At 34.5% G+C, this 13,665-nt stretch overlaps 1 protein-coding gene across 3 annotated transcripts in view; it reads right to left on the bottom strand.

Moving 5' to 3' along the window:
• LOC106883406 (epidermal growth factor receptor kinase substrate 8) overlaps positions 1-13,665 on the bottom strand; it is a 134,064-nt gene that overhangs the window by 88,521 nt on the left and 31,878 nt on the right. Inside the window, exon 2 of one of the 3 annotated variants that reach the window (XM_052971639.1) lies at positions 12,482-12,520. The exons of 1 other annotated variant lie outside the window; for it this stretch is intronic. The gene's annotated coding sequence lies outside the window, so the exon portion shown is untranslated. Of the gene's footprint in view, positions 1-9,341; positions 9,467-12,481; positions 12,521-13,665 lie in introns of those variants that run through there. One more of the 3 variants, XM_052971641.1, reaches the window with a different exon arrangement.

Raw genomic sequence — 13,665 nt, 5'->3', positions numbered from 1 at the left:
GAGAGAGAGAGAGAGAGAGAGAGAGAGAGAGAGAGAGAGAGCATCTTGCCCTGATATTACATTTTGGTTGTAAGCAAATATCAGTCATACAAGTGGTGTCATTCGTTTCCAGTCTTCTGTGCAAACACTCCTGGCTATAGAAAATCTGCTTTGACAAATTATGTCTGGCACATGCAATGATGATGATAATGATGAAGTTTAAACGTTTTTGCTCTTTTTTTTTTCATGTTTTTAGATATTTTGTCAGCAGATGGTTTCAAATCACTCACAGATAAGGGGCTTCCTATCACTACTAGAAATAGTAGTCAATTCTCTAAAAGCCACACCCTACCATCACCATCATTTTACACCCACTTTTTTTTTTCTATGCTACTATGGGTTGGATGAAACATCTTGATGCAGAGTTCTATGGTTGGAAGCCCTTCCTGACACTGGCCCTCATAAGTATTTCAAGTAAGGTTCTTTATGTCAAATATCTGTACACTGAACTACTGCGCGACATTTTCATGGACGAAATTTCACTCACAAAGCATTTGTCAGTCAAAGGTTATAGTAAAAGACACTCGCCCAAGAGGCCACACCATGGGATAGAACAAGGAACCACATGGTTATAAATACAACATTTTAGCCCTTTAAGGTTGGGTATAAATAGCAAGGCTTTTCCAGCAGGAAGCAAAAAAATTTTTAAATACAAGATTTTAAAATTAAATTTTAGTTACTACTTATGATTATATTTTACTAATTCTTGCATGTATGGAACTCACAAAAGCATGCGAGTAACTAGAGACTCACTTTGCACTCATGACACCAAGTTGTCACATAGCTTGCTTTCTGTTCCATTTTGGTCATGGATGAACAAACAGTGCACCATTTTTGGCCCTTTTTTTTTTCTTGTTCCTGTACTTGGGACATGATCAGGATAGTGTCTTTCCATGAAGGGAACTGTCATTAGTCTACCAATGGTGCCACTTGCCAATCTTCTTGGTGCTGCATTTGTGAGTTTGCCATATTTGGCAAGCAAGTGGCATACTGTTTCTCTATGGATATATTCAAACATCATGTGGTTACCAGTTTTCGTCAGGTACATATTAAAAGAATTCAGTATGACAACATCCATAATGTGAAAAAATAATTTTTTTATGCCATTTTACACTTTTCCTAGCACACTCAAACATTGCCAGCTGCATGTTTGCTTTATCAACTCGGCATATGTTGGTTGTAATAATTAATAATACAGTCAGGCTTCTTCACAACTTCCTTGATTTTATAATTTACTTTAGAACTGTTTACTATGTCTTCTTCACAGAAAGTTGTGACCGCTGTCACATTGCACTTATTATGCCAATGTAATGTAAGAGGGTTTCCACACTTTCTTCTCTCAATGTCACCTAGCTTCCTCAATTTGGAAAACTTTGCACATTTTTCCTGTTTTCCCTGAGAGTTCCACAAGTTCCAGCTTATAACGCAAATGTGGCTTATATACCACACCCATCTTCTTCACAATTTAGCAGTTTGTGAAGAAGCCACACCCGTCTTCTGCAGAGGAAAGCATGCTGTGTCAATAAGCCACACCCAACCTTAAAGGGTTAAAGTCACTGTCGTGCTGTCTTTAGAATAAAATGAAGAGGAGATTTTCAATACTATAATCTGTGATACACTGTGTTAACAAAAAAGGGTGGAGGAAGATAAGATGCTCACAGATGTTAAGCTTTTTGACTATATGTCTACTTGACCTAGGCTCAACAACATCAGGTCTTTGAATGCTTAATAAAGTCTTGTATGATAAGGAGGAAGAGAGAGAAAGAGAGAGAACCTGAAAAGATCATGAAGCATTGATTACACCTTCCTCCTTCGATTAACCTATTTAAAAAACAAATAGAGCACTGGGCTACAATCACAATATGTCATATATGCATATGACTAATAGCTGACCAACATAAGTAGGTACAGAAAATGATTTCACAATATCAACTGAAAAACAGGTGAATGCTAGGTATGGCAACAATAAGCTGTGTTTGGAATTTCAGTCAACATATAATTCTTGTACCAGGCTCCTGGTACAAGAACAATATGTTGACTGATTACACTAAAAGAAATCAATATTCTCTTGAGAAGGAATCAGTTTCGTTTGGTTGATTTGTCTTCAATAAACTACTATAAGATAAATTCTTCAGTGATGATGGATTAAACTGTCTGTTCTGATGTTGGTATTTCTATTTTTATATTTGTGAAAACCAGGAATATCTAAAAATAAAAAAATAAATGCACACAATAACACCAGAATCTCTTTATCTTTAATTTGTTTCAGTCATTTGACGGCAGCCATGCTGGAGCACCGCTTTGAAGAGTTTTAGTTGAACAAATTGGCCCCAGGACTTATTAAAGCCTAGCACTTATTCTATTGGTTTCTTTTGCTGAACCACTATGTTACAGGGACATAAAACAGTGTGTGTATGTATAAATATATACCTACTATATAGATGTGAGTGTATGTGGTTTATGTATGTGTATTTAGCCCTGAAAGACTCTGAAACAGTACATCCCTGAGAAAAACGAACTTGATTTTCAAAATTTGAGTCTCAAAGAGAATGTTGTCCTTAAATATAAACAAAATATTTGTTACAAGAAATAACTCAACTTTTAGATCTACAAATCTCACTCTGTCACCAACAATTTATTTTTCTATATATATTTACCATACTCTTTGTCAATCTCTCTGTTTCTGTATATGTGTTAATTCTCACAAGTTGCTTTGATTTTGTTTAAAACCTTGTTTTCTAATATTTACTTTCATTTTATGATACAGAGCTCTTTCTTACACACAAATCCTGTTTTCTGATTGGGTAAAAATGATCAAACTTTAAACCTCTATAACATTTTTGCAAAATTTTTCTGAGACAAATGAATCACAAAATCGAACACAGCATGAAAAAATACATCAATATACTAAATTTGAAAATTTTCACTTAATTTTAAAATTTCAATATTTGTGACAGCAACAGAAAAGATCTCTCACATTCTATTTGTCTATCTCTTTCATTTATGTTTTTCTTATGGTAAACTTTCTCCCTCTCTATATATATATATATTTACCACACTCTCTCACTTTCTGAATATCACTCATGCCGAGAGAGAAAGAGAGCGCACGCATGCGTGTGTGTGTGTCAGGAGTTTCACCTGGTCAACTAAGTAAGACCCTCACAAAGCATCAACAAGATAAGAAAAATCTGCCTTGGAATAAAAAAAAATTTTAATAAAGGTATTCGTCAAAATTGTCCAATGACGGGATACTCAGATATACATATATATGAGAGAGAGAGAGAGAAAGAGGGAAAGATATGTATACATATATATATTGAATAATAGACAGATAGGTTGGTAATCTTTCATCTAAACTCTGTACAGCTGGAAGTATTTCAAATTACAGAATGACTATATTTGCACTTAAAAAATGGCACATCTTGGAGACAGGACCCATTAACATCTTTCCATCACTCTCAGAATAGAACTGCAATAATTTCTCGTTCTGTTTCTTAATGCTGTATATAGTGGTTCTTTCAATACCAATCTCCATTGTTAGGCATTTCACAGTCAAGATTTTCCCTACACCTTAACTTCCCCACCACCTCCAATTCACTATGGGTAGTAAATTGGGGGAGTCTTTTACAACAAAGTGTAATGTGTACATTCATCTCTGACAATATTAATATTTGACCTTTTTATATAAAAAAAAAACTTTTAAGAAATTGATAGTGAGCCATCACACTTCTAGTGCTTTTTTCAGTGTAACATGGATCAAAACAATTGGAAATCATTACTGAAGAGCAAACATACCATCACAAATTTAAGGTTAAACAAACAATAGACTCTCTCCTTACACAACAAATTGGATTTAGAGACACCAGCTCCTTTACAGACACATTAGATTCTATGTAAATACCTGAGTTCCCTAACACTGTGTAGTACAATCCTTCAACTGGTCTTTAACCCTTTTGTTACCATATTTCTGTTGAAATACACTGCCTTTGTTTCAATTAAGTTTTAACTCTTTAGCATTCAGATTTCTGTCAAATGTAATGCTTATTTATTCACATTGATATGAATTATTCATGCATTACCTTGCTGAGACCCCCTTCGGTCATGACTGACCATGGGATTGCACCTAGAAAGTTAGCCTCCCAGGCACAAGTCCAGGCAAGGTTGTTTATTGGAGACCAGTAGTCGCCCATGCATACCGGCCTCCCCTCTGCACGCCACCAGTGTAATCCAAGGGAAAGGCAAAGGCTGATACATCTTGGCACCTGTGACGTCGCAATTCATTTCTACAGCTGAGTGAACTGGAGCAACATGAAATAAAGTGTCTTGCTCAAGAACACAACACGCAGCCCAGTCCAGGACTCAAACTCACAACCTCACGATCATAAGTTCGACGCTCTAACCACTGAGCCATGCGCCTTCACATGCATTACCTTGTAACCTTGAGATTTCAATGATGTGACTGTTTAGTTTTAGAGAAATACTTAAAATCTTTATTGCCCACAGGGGGCTAAACATAGAGGGGACACACAAGGACAGACAAAGGAATTAAGTCGATTATATCGACCACAGTGCATAACTGATACTTATCTAATCAACCCCGAAAGGAAGAAAGGCAAAGTCGACCTTGGCGGAATTTGAACTCAGAACGTAATGGCAGACGAAATACTGCTAAGCATTTTGCCCAGCGTGCTAACGATTCTGCTAGCTTGCGGCCCCTAGAGTAATATTGTAGGATAAGTATGAGGCCAGATCTCGTTGGTTTGAAGATAAAACAGGTAGAATATTTTGGCCATATATGACCGGTTTAAATACTAAAGGATAAAACAATGAAAAACTTAACAAAGTAATTATGTTGTTGTTAAACTGGTGTTTATAACATAAATTAACACGAAATGTTGATGGAAGAGATTTTAATTTAGATCAGTTTAAAACAGGAAGTTTGTATCAAAGAACCAGGATGTTAGAATCAAAAGATTTCAAGTATTCTGAACACATATTCCAAACCCTGTGGTCTTGGACCAAAACAGGCGATTTCACGGAACTAAACTTGCTAGAAATAGCAGCTGAATCTCTCTGAAAGACATTCCAGTCATGACCATCCTGTGTTTTTGTCAGAAAGTGAATCTATGACTGTAGTGTGTACTTCCTTTTTAAGATAGCTGATGTGTGATTTGTGTGATTTTGAGGAGTATTTAGTTGCTATTTTTAGCAAATGACAAAACTGTAACTATAAATATATAGTGCAAGAACTATTTGCTAGTATGCGACAACAATGCACACATAAGCTTAAATTCTGTAATGAATTAAAAGCAGCGCTAGAGTTGTAAACATTATTGATTGCACATACTCAAACTCAATGTGTTTGTGTTAAAACACACTAAATATGTGCAGGTGATAATGTTTACAACATCAGTGCTGTTTTTAATTAGCTATTGAATACATATATATATGTGCCGGTGGCACGTAAAAGCACCCACTACACTCTCGGAGTGGTTGGCGTTAGGAAGGGCATCCAGCTGTAGAAACTCTGCCAAATCAGATTGGAGCCTGGTGTAGCCATCTGGTTCGCCAGTCCTCAGTTAAATTGTCCAACCCATGCTAGCATGGAAGGCAGACATTAAACGATGATGATGATATATATATATAAAATAAGTTAAAATAATGGTCATTATATATAATGACATTATACAATGATACTAAACAAACAAACTTTACAAAGAAAGAAAGAGTACCAAGAGATTCAAGAAGAGGAACTGGATGAAATGATCTCCCAGGTCAAAAATGCAGATGCAAAGAGTAAGCACAGAGAAAAGCTGGAGGCTGATTGACTCCATCACTGGTCACAAAGCTGCAAAGCAGGGAATCATCAAAGGGAAATCAAAGGATGAGAAAAATCAAGGAGTGATACACTCATTTCTACAACTTACTTGGGAAGGATCCAGAAGTTGACAGTGAAACAGAAAATGAAGAATTAGCAAAGATACTTGACGGTTTGCAAATCGAGGATGGAGACTTCACAAAGCAAGAAATAGAAAGAGCTACAAGTAACCTGAAAGAAGGAGAACAAACTGGTCCTGACAACATCCCACCGGAAGTACTAAAGAGATGTGATTTAGACATCGTCCTTGAACTTGCAAACAAACTACTAAATGGCAATGTGGAACCGGAACAATGGTCTGAGATAGGCTTGCTACCACTGCTCAAAACTGGAGACCTAAGTGATACTGGGAATTACAGAGGGATCAGTCTGTCATCCATTGTTGCAAAAATGGTCAACAAGATGATACTTAACCGAATACAACCTAAGATAGACAAAGAATTGAGACCAAATCAAAATGGATTCAAATCAGGTCGGTCAACAACATCACACACTGTCACACTTAGAAGACTGATAAAGGGAGTTAAGAGCCATAACAGGAAGGCTATCATTATCTATGTAGACTTTAAAAAGGCTTTTGATTCAGTAGATAGAGGAATGATGAAGAAGATACTTAAAGCATTTGATATTCCACCAAGAATTCTGAAAGCAATAAGTAAGCTGTATGAGAACACCAGAGCGATGGAGAGATGGAATACTTTGAAGTCAAAGCTGGAGTATTACAAGGCAACATACTAGCACCTTACCTCTTCACCATCATTCTGGACTATGTAATGCGAAGAACGTATGAGGGTAAGGAAGAACTGGGATTCAAACTGCATAGACAAAGAAGTAGACAGCATCAAGCAGTAACAGTAACTGACCTAGACTATGCTGATGGCCTGGTATTACTAAGAGAGAGGACAGATCAAGCACAGGATGTGCTGAACAGATTAGAGCAGGAATTGGGGAAGGTAAGATTGTACTGTAATGCAAAGAAAACAGAGCTGCAAGTATTCAACCACAAAATGCCTGTGTCAGTGAAAGTGAGAGACAGTTGCTCAAGGTAGTTGAAAATTTCAAATACCTTGGTGCGTGGACACAAAGTACTGAAAAAGACATTGTAGCAAGGAAAGCTCTAGCCTGGAGCACATGCCATAAATTGAGAAAGGTATGGAGTTCAAAATTAACAATGAAATTGAAAGTGAGGTTGTTTCTGGCAAGAGTGGAGTCTGTTCTTCTATATAGGGTTGAAACGCTCACTAAAGCACTGAAGAAGCAGTTGGACGGTTGTTATACGAAGATGCTTAGAATGGCACTCAATGTCTCCTGGAAGCATCATACAACAAACGCTGACTTATACCAGGGACTACCAAAAGTAACATTGAAGATACAGCATAGAAGGATGAGGCCAGCTGGACACTGCATCAGACACACCGATCTAACTGCTAACAAGCTAGTGCTCTGGCAACCAACAGAAGGAAGAACCAGGAGAGATAAGAGGAAGATGACCTATATTGACAACTTGCTGGAGGATACTGGTATGGAAGGAGTACAGGAGCTGAGGACCATTATGGAAGATCGAGATGAATGGGGAAAACGTGGAAAAAGTCTTGGGGCATCCTGAGGGATGACCCAGATAGATAGATAGATATAATTCCTTTATTTGAGCAAATTTGGCTTACAGATATTTCCAATTGTCATTATAGGTACATTACTGATAGGTTTACTCAGTTGGTCTAGTGACTGAGGCAATTTGAATGACCTAAGAAAATTAATGCTACTTTTGTCAGAGCCATTTATATATATATATATATCTATATATATATACTCCAAACAATTTTTACTGTCCAGTGAAGAGTACATGGAATTACCCATCAGAAGAATTCAGAGAGTGACTAACAACTAATTGTAGTCATAGATATTGATCGTTGTGGTTAGCTATTAACTGGAACTTAACTGAGAGTTAATACGGTATCCGCCCAGATAATATATCCTTCCAAACTTGTCATCCTTCAACTTTTTTCCATGCAAATGGTTTTTAAACCAAATATAGTACATGCTATCATTTATAGCTTTATGTACTTCAAGTTCCATTTTAAAAACAATTTATACATATGAATATATATATATATATATATATATATATATATATATATATATATATATATATACTGCTGATGTCATAACAGGTGTAAATACCTTGTCTTTATATACACTCTCTCATTCTGGATAGAATAAGAGTGATTGAACTAGTTACCAAGAATCATCATCATTTTAATATCCACTTTTCCATACTTGTAGGAGTCAGACAGGTCATCAAGGCAGATTTTCTATGGTCAGATGTCCTGTTGTCAACTCTCACCTGTTTCCAAGCAAGTATCAAATTCCCCAACTCCTGAAAATAATATTATTTTATTGTCTAAAGAATTTCTAATAGAAGATATTTTTCATGTTTCTCCTACAAGTACAATTTTGTGATTCCTATTAGCAAATGAAACACGTATATAATGGGGAATAAATAATACGAAAAATTTTTCTCCAACCTGTTTTGAGAAAGAATATCGAATTCCCCAACTCCGACCATGAAATTGCTAGCCTTGTGCTTAAATTGAGCTTAGATTGAAAACACTTATTTTATACGGGTATCCAACTCACCAGGAACTTTTTAAAGTCTTGTCATCGAGGAAACGACACACGATTATATTTTACAAGCTGAAGCACAAAATCTGTCTGCCTACTAAATACCAGCAATACACTTGCACACCCGTCTAGTAAACCAAGTGTAAATATTAAGACAACCAGAAAAGACACGAAATCTGAGGACAAACATGTAAAAAGATTTATTTTTTGAGACAAGTTGTTACAAAGAAGGAATCAACCACCCAATTCCTAGCCGTTTTCTGTCTCCAAGAGGCAGAAATAGTTATTCTGAAAGTCCACTAATCAGAATTTGCAAACCGATAATAATAAAAATTGACAAAATGGGTGCTAATATATGTCGCCCGATATGCTAGAAATAACGGTCGGGTTTCGGAATAGCTTTCACAATTAAACCGAACTTTTTATCACTATTCTTGATACATTTTCCCTTTTTTTCGTCATCATTTATTATTCTAGTTTGTCAGACTCTTGAAATTACTATTCTGACAAACTAGTATATTAAATAACAGTAGAAAAGAAAAAACGAAAAAAAATGAAAATAGAAAAGAGTACGCTTTAATCGTTATGGATATTTCGAAACACAACGAAATAGCAACTAAATCTCCCTCGTAAACATCTTATTCTTAAATAAAGGCTACATTGAACATTGACGTTCCTAATACACAAAAAGATAGAATGGTCACAGCTGGGACGTTTTCTGATGTTGGATAACAATGAAATAGTTGTTATTACATTTACTCCTGTTTTCGCTAATTGAGATTTTATTTAATATTTAACTCACGATTTCATTTCTGTTTCCAAACTTTTAATGAGAGTGAAGAATAGATCCCGAGCAAGCTAACGTGTGTATGTGCATGTGTTCAATGGCACACGTCACCTGTAGATAATATATTTACACGCTACTAACGTAAGTAAGAAAACGAGGGTGATTAATGTTTGAGGAAGGCAATAAATGAATGCGGTATTTGTCATCAGCATGCAAAACTACGTGTTGAAAATTTGAAAACATTCTATTAAGAATTGAAAAATCTTCAAGTAGTTGGAAGAAAACGAAAAAGATCCGAAGAGAGAGAACTATCAGTATCTCAGGTGTGAACGCCTATTATCTTATCCTACAACAAAGGTGAAACTAATTTACCACCTAGCCATTAAAACAACAAAACTACTACCTCCGTGTCACCTATTTTACCTGTTTGTACATGATATTTGTCTCTTTTGCTTACTAACCTTAAACTATTCTGACTACTTTAAATCAACTTGTGTGCTTATCAAAGGTCTTTGACAAGCACACAAGACTAATCTCGGAAGAAACTACAAAAATAAAGATGTTAGACCAACCTTTTTCTATCTCACTTTATATTTTACAAATATGCTTTTCTTTTAATTATAAACCCCCTTTTTTTGTAAGTTTATAATTTTTCACAGATAAAATATTTTTCTATAATCCCGCTGAATTTTTGTTTATTTTTTCTTTTTGGATTATTATTTTAATACTAGAATATATTTGTGTAACTTATCTGTCTACTATGAGCTTGTCAAGTCATTTGTCTCTTTTAATGAATGAATTAATTACCACTATTAAATATATATTCCGTATTGTATCGAAAACTGAATGTAATAAAATAATATTATTGCAAACGTAATGAATAATTAAAATAAATTCTCTTTGTACTGATGTGTGTATTTTTATGTCAAGTTATATATAAAAACAATTTAGCAATAAATCAAAAGATTACTCCGTACTTTTTAATAGACGTTTGTTTAGTAGTTGTAGTACAAGTTGTTTATTAAACTTTTACAAAGAAAAAAGTTGACGGTGACTTCGAAGATCCGGCTTACACACCTTCGCTGTGTGTGTGTGTATAAGCCTTATAACAACTTATAGAATCAAATAACTAGAACCTCATTAGTAGGTGTTAATTAGCATACGTTGATGTCAATAGTTCCAAACACTCATTATTTTTGAAGCCATGATACAAATAATAAATTTTAAAACAAGAAAACGAGGAAGTCCTAATGCGATTAATTAACATGCTAGAATTAGCAGCTAAATCGTCCTTAATTCACACCTTACTAGTTTAAGAACGGAACGACAAATTTTGAGTAGTCCTAGATAAACTTGCTGTTTGAAACAAAAAGACGGAGAGGCTACGGTTGAAGCGCCCTTTGATCGTAGCTTGATCAAAGTTAACCCAGGATAGATGACAACAAATATAATAAAAATGATAATGGTTTCAAATTTTGGCGCAAGGCCAGCAAGTTCGGAGGAGGTGATAAGTCGATTACATCGACCCTAGTGCTCAACTAGTACCTATTTTATCGCCACCGAAAGGATGAACGGCAAAGTCGATAATACTAATTTCAGAACGAATAAACCCGATGACCGAAGATCGACAAATGAAAGAAATCAAATTCTATAGAGACTATTATTATTAAACTGGGTCTGGTAGTATTATAATAATTATCATTGTTAGTTGGTTGGTTAGAGAAGATTACCTGGGAATGAGCGAAAAATTTTCTCAGACACGTAAACAAAAGGAAAATAAAAATCTTTACCGCAACACATACACAAGTATATCCATATACACGTACATACACATGTGCGTGTGTGTAACGACCTATGACTATACCTCTACATAATTAACCTATTTTTTATAGGTAATATTAACGTTATCCATATATCAATGATATGTGACGAAGACAAGCCAGTCGAAACTTCGAAATCACAGTCAATCTTTTCCTTGAAAAAGTTTAATAAACATGTATTCCATTAAAAAGTATCGATTAATCTTTAAGTTTAACGTTGTTTTTATATTAACACAAACACACACACAGTGTGTGTTTGTGTGTACATACATATATTAATGTTAGTCTTTATGTCAATTATAATAAAAACAATTTTAGATTAAACTGAGAGTCCAACGACGGCGAGCAGGCCGTAACTTCGAAGTCACTATCCCAAACTTGTAAAATTATATATATATATACACACATACACTCTTATAGCATCTCATATACCCACATACACTCATATATTTCTTGATAATCTTTGTCATCGATAGTGTTCAATATCTCAAACTGGAACTAAATAAGCAGAATACACTAGTATATATATATATATATATATATATATATATATATATATATATATATATCCGTCTAAGAACCCATAAATCAGAAAAAAAATATACACTCGTATATTTGTCAAGAGTGAATATATTAATCGAAGTGTACACTCGTATACTCGTCAATATATAATACTGTACAATTCGATTAATATATTCTTGTAGGTACTCCAGTATGGCCATAGTCCAATAACAAACAAGTAAAGTAAAAGAATAAAAGAGCAGATTATAGACATACATACTTTACTACTAATCAAGCGTTTAGTCAAACTTTTCAGGTAAGAAAACATTAAAACAAAAATCGATAAATATATTTAAAAAAAAGGACAAAAGGGAGAAGAATTAATGACAAAAAGGAGATAAAATCACCGAATATATTGTATAATTTATAATTATTTTCTACATGTTTTCTCCGATAGAGACAAAATATTTTCTCATTATATTCCTAACAAAAAATATATAGTTTTGGTTGTTCAGCCGTCGGTTAACACAAATTTAACAGGCTTAAGTTCATCCCAACTATAGGGATATCAAGGACTATATTATATCATGTGTTCCTTTTTATTTATGATAAGATGTGGTTTGAAGGTGATTTAGCTGCTATTTCGTCAGCTCGTAAAGTATATCGTAAAAATGTCTTGTTTGTGTGGGCGTGTGTATGTCACTTTATAAAGTTTTTGTAACATATAAAGTATCGTCATTTGTTAAAAAAGAACAGTATATCGACAGATATACATCTACAGCAGATTGTACAGACATAAATTAAAGTGATTATCAGAGACAATTAATTACATACCCGAGATTTGCAGGTTCCCTGCCGTCAACGCGTAACTTCCTGTATGAAGATAGAAAAAAAAAGGTTTTTGTTTTCAATCTGTATAACTCCACATCCACTATGATATTAACTTATAGCACGATCTGATCTCCGTATAAAATTTATCCAGAGAGAAGAAAATTGAACAAAAGTCTTTAAACGTCCATCAACGGAAACTTATAGATTAAATAAGTCAACAAAACAGATATGGTTTGGGATGGTGAAAGAGGAGGGCGCGTATGTATTTGAGAGATGGTAGGGCGGGTAGCTAAATAAATTAATTTTAGAAGGATTTTTCTACTTTAATAGTTTAAAAAACTTCAAAACATGACAGCCTTGAGTCAACAAATTTATTTTCCTCTCTCAAGATATCAAGTGCGTGGTCTGTTTCATATATATATATATATATATATATATATATACATATACAAACACATATAACGCATATGCACAGTTACACACACAAATATATGTGAACACCTTTTAATTGTAGCTAGAGCCCTGAATATGTTGTTTATTTTATTATTCGTATAAATGTGGCTACAAAATATGTATTTATTTTTTCTAGACAACTAAAGTGAATGGATACGCATACATAACTTACGAATAAAAATCACGGAGAACTTCATACCTGAAACCTAACACTTTAATTTATTATTAATCTCTGATACCTGTTGCGTAGTCATTGGCAAAATTCATCCAAAACTATATATTATTTTACTTTTTAATTTATATTTATATGTGTGTGTGTGTAAAATCAGTTAATTGTCAGAAATATAAGCACTTTCAATAGAGCGGAATATGTTTTCATTTATTCTCGTCTTTATTGCAACAGTTCGTAGATGCAGCATGGCCGAATGCTTAAGAAATTCGTTTCGCAGTCACACAGTCCCAAGTTCGATTCCACAGCGTGACATCTTGAGCAAATCTCATTTTCTTTAGCTTCAAGTTAACTTATAACTGGACAGACGGAAACTAAAAAGAATTCACCGAGTAGATCCATGTTGTAGGTCACATATGGGCGCGGCTGTGTGATAAAAAGTTTACTTCCCAGCCACATGGTTCCGGGTTCAGTCCCACCATGTAGCACCTTGGGCAAGAGTTTTCTACTATAACTTCGAGTATGTATGTGTGTGTATACACACACAAATATACATATATATATA

Source organism: Octopus bimaculoides, chromosome 11, assembly GCF_001194135.2.
Source record: "Octopus bimaculoides isolate UCB-OBI-ISO-001 chromosome 11, ASM119413v2, whole genome shotgun sequence".
Classification (NCBI taxonomy): domain Eukaryota; kingdom Metazoa; phylum Mollusca; class Cephalopoda; order Octopoda; family Octopodidae; genus Octopus; species Octopus bimaculoides.
This window is presented reverse-complemented; position numbering and strand designations above follow the sequence as displayed.